Raw genomic sequence first — 4,725 nt, 5'->3', positions numbered from 1 at the left:
GATTCCTGGCCCAAGCTGAGCTGCCGCTGAGCTACCAACAGGTGGCAGGATGGCTCAGCTAAAAACAAACAAACAAACATCAGTTCTTTTTCTATACACTGCAACAAACAATGCAAAAGAAAAATAATTTTAATTTCACTCACAATAGAATCAAGAAGAATAAAATAGTTATGAATAAATTTAATCATGGAGGTGAAAGACTTGTATGCTGAAATTTGCAAAACATTGTTGAAAGAAATTAAAAACACAAATAACTGGAAAGACATTCTGTGTTCATAGATTGGAAGAATGACCATTGTTAAAATGTCCATACTACCCAAAGTAGTATCTACAGAATCAATGCAATTTTTATAAAAAATCCGATGGCATTTTTTACAGAAATAGAAAAAATAATTCTAAAATTCAGATGGAACTACAAAGAACTCTGACTAGCCATAGTAAATTTGAGAAGAACAAAGCAAAACACCTCACACTTCTTTCAAAACATATTGCAAGGCTATAGTAAACAATACAGTATGGGACAGGAATAAACCAGACACACAGACCAATGAAATAGAATGGAGAGCCCAACTGATCCTCAGCAAGAGTGCTAGGACTACACAATTAGGAAAAGATAGTTTGTTCAACAAGTAGTGGTAAGAAAACTAGATATCTTCATGCATAAGAATGAAATTGGACCCTTATCTTATACATACATAAAAATCAACTTAAAATTGATTAAAGGCTTAAATGTAAAACCTCAAGCTATAAAACTCCTAGAAAAAAGCATAGGGAACATTTTTTTACATTAGTCTTGGCAATGATTTCTTATATATGGCAGCAAAACTGGCAACAAAAGCAAAAATAGACAAGTGACACTATAATACTAAAAAGTTTCTGCACAACAAAGGAAACAACCAACAGTAAAAAACAACATGTTAAATGATAGAAAATAGTTGTAAACTCTCTATCTGATAAAGAGTTAATATCTGAAATGCACATATAACAATCTTGCAACACAATAGCAAAAAAGAAAAGCAAAACCCAATTTTAAAAATAGACAAAGTATTTGAATAGACATTTCTTAAAAGAAAACATACAGGTATGTAAAAAAATGCTCAACATCACTAATCGTCAGGGAAATTCAAATCAAAACCACCATAAGATACTACTTACACCTTTTAGGGTGATCGTTATCAAAAAAACAAAAAATAACGTTTGGTTAGGATGTGAAGAAATTGGAACCCTTGTGTATTGCTGGGAATGTAAAATGATATAGCCACTATAGAAGACAGTAAATAGATTCCTAAAAAACTTAAAGAACTACCATGTAATCCAGAAATCTCACTTCTGGTGTTTACCCAAAATAATTGAAATCAGGGCTTTGAAGAGATATTTGTACTTCCAATTTTCCAGCAGCGTTATTCACAGTAGCCAAAAGGTGGAAACAGCTAAATGTTTATTAGTGGATAAATGGATAAAGGAAATGTGGTATATACATAAAATGGAATATTATTCAGCTTTGAAATAAGAAAATACTGCCATTTGCAACAAAATGGATGAACCTGGAGGACATTTATCTTGGTGAAATAAGTCACAGAAGTACAATAGTGAACGAATCCTCTTATAAGGAAATATCTGAAGTAGTTGAACCCATAGAAGCAGAATGTATAATGGTAGTTGGCAGGAGCTTGAGGGGGAGAAATGGGGGGTTTCTGTTCAGTGATTATAAGATTTTTGTTATTCAAGATGCATAAGTTCTAGCAATCTGCTTACAACATTGTGCCTGCAATGAACAATACTGTACCACACACTTAAAATTTGTAAGGAGGGGGCCGGCCGAGTGACGCGATGGTTAAGAACTCGCTTGGGATGCCAGAGGGCCCCGGTTCGGATCCCACATATGAGGGCCAGTGACACTGCCCTCCNAAAAAAAAAAAAAGAATAAGAGATTGAAATGAAATTCATTTAATATTGTATGTATTATTTTATTATGTAATAATTTATAATTCAAGATTCCCCAGATATAAAGTATGAACTAGACAATAAGATTTAAGACACAAATTACCTATAGAGTTACACACTGTTGAATCTGAAAAATTTTCACAGATCACTTTCAAGTTTTAAATTTTATCAATTTGTAAACTGAGATGTAGAAAAATGTAACGGCTTGATTAATATGAAACGTTTTGAATGAATACATCTGTCAGTTTAGTTTTTCTGACCCTCATCAATGTGTAGATCTATGTTGGTTATGTGCCAGGAACTGCTCTAGACGTTGCATGCATATTCATTTATTACTCTCAACAACCCTATGGAATTGATTAATTATTATCCCCATTTAGCTTATGAAGTACAGAAGTTGAGTCATGTATTTAAATTTACAAAATTATTACTGCCAACTCGAAGCTTTATACCCAGGCAGAGTGATTCTTAAGTCTACTGGTCTTAACTTAAATGAAATTGAATTTAATTGGGTTTATAATTATTCATTGTCTCCAATGTTCCAAACACAGTGTTTGGAGTTTCACATGAAGTAACTGAAAGATACATGTGTAGTGCATGTGATAAGATAACTGAACAGTAGGAGCATGCACAATGAAGAGATGCAATTCTGAGGGAAAGGCATATTGTCAGGTATAAAGTTAGGGTTCTCAGTGGATTACATAGGGTTTTATATATAAAGAATCATGTTCATCTGCAAAAAGTGACAATGTAACTTCTTCATTCCCAGTTTGGATGCCTTTTATTTCTTTCTCTTGCCTGATTGCCCTGGCTGGGACTTCCAATACTATGTTGAATAACTGTGGTGACAGGGGGCATCATTGTCTTCTTCCTATTTTAGAAGGAAGACTTTAAGTTTTTCACCATTAAGTATGATATTAGCTGAGGGTTTGTCATATGTGGCCTTTATTATGTTGAAATAATTTACTTCTATACCCATTTTATTAAATGTTTTAATCAAAATGAATGTTGTATCTTGTCAAATGTTTATTCTGCATCTATTGATATAATCATATAGTTTTTATCTTTTATTTTGTTTATGTGGTGTATCACATTGGTCAATTTGCATATGTTAAACCATCCTTGTGCCCCTGGAATGAACCCAATTTGATCATGATGCATAATCTTTTTAATGTATTGTTGTATTTGATTTGCCAGTATTTTTTTTTTTTAGGATTTTTGCATCTGTATTCACTGGAGATTTGGTTTGTAGTTTTCTTTTTTTGTGTTATCCTTACTGGGTTTTGGTATCAGAGTAATATTGGCCTCATAAAATGAGTTAGGAAGTATTGCCTCTTCTTTAATTTTTTGGAAAAGTTTGAGGAAAACAGGTATTAAACCGTCTATCCCTCTACTGGGTATCTAGCACAAAAATCCAAAAACATTTATCTATAAAGATAGATGTACCCCAATGTTCACTGCAGCATTATTCACAGTGGCCAAGACATGGAAACAACTAAAGTGTCCTTCGATTAGATAATGATTAGATAAAGAACATGTGATACACACACACACACACACACACACACACAATGGTATAAATCACTCGGCCATAAAGAAAGGTAAAATACTGCCATTTGCAGCAACATGGATAGATCTTAAGATTATCACACTAAGCAAAATAAGTCAGACAGAAAAAACTTGAGAACTATATGACTTCTCTGATATGTGGGATATAAAACTGAAAGCAAAAAAGGAACAAGACAAACAAATAAAGAAACAAAAACTTATAGACACAGACAATAGTTTAGTGGTTACCAGAGGGTAAGGGGGGATGGGGTGATGGAAGAAGAGGGTAACGGGGGTCAAATATATGGTGATGGAAGGAGAACTGACTCTGGGTATTGAGCATACAATGTGATATATAGATGATGTATTATAGAAGTGTACACATGAAACCTATGTAACTTTACTAACCATTGTCACCCCGATAAACTTTAATTAAAAAAAAAACTTATAAAAACCCCAAAGTTATGATTATAGAAATGGTAAAGCTAACCCCCAAATTTATATGGAATTGCAAGGGACCTGAACAGGCAACACATTCTTGAAAGAGAAAAACAAAGTAAGAGTTTTCACACTTACTTTTATTTCAAAACACTGTAAAACAGAAGTAATCAAAGGACTGTGGTATTGGCTTAAGGAGAGAGATAGCCACTGATGGAATACAATTGTCTGGAAATACACTTTTACATTTATGGATAATTGATTTTTGATGAAGGTGCCAAGTCCATTCAATGGAAAAATGATAGTCTCCTCAAGAAATGGTGCTGGGACAGCTGGATATCTACATATAAAAGGTCATATATGAAAACCCCACAGCTAAAATCATCCACAACAGTGAAAAACTGACAGCATTGCCTCTAAGATCAGCAACAAGGCAAAGATGCCTGCTCTTGTCATTTCTTTTCCGCATAGTACTGGAAGGCCTGGTCAGAGAAAATAGACAAGAAAATGAAATAAAAATTATCAAATAGGAAGTAAGAAGTAAAATGATCTCTGTTGGCAGGTGACATGACTATGAATATAGAAAACTTTAAAGGTGCCAGCAAAAACAAACAAACAAAAAGAGTAGTAAACTTAATAGGCTACAAAACGTGCATGTAAAAACCAGTTCTTGGGGCTGGCCGAGTGGCTCAGTTGGTTAAGAGCTCACTCAAGAGTGTGAGCTCTGAGGGCTGGCCGAGTGGCTCAGTTGGTTAAGAGCTCGCTGAAGAGTTTGAGCTCTGAGCAACAGCGGTT

This window comes from Hipposideros armiger, unplaced genomic scaffold, assembly GCF_001890085.2.
Source record: "Hipposideros armiger isolate ML-2016 unplaced genomic scaffold, ASM189008v1 scaffold_253, whole genome shotgun sequence".
Lineage (NCBI taxonomy): Eukaryota > Metazoa > Chordata > Mammalia > Chiroptera > Hipposideridae > Hipposideros > Hipposideros armiger.
Note: the sequence above shows the minus strand (reverse complement) of the source record.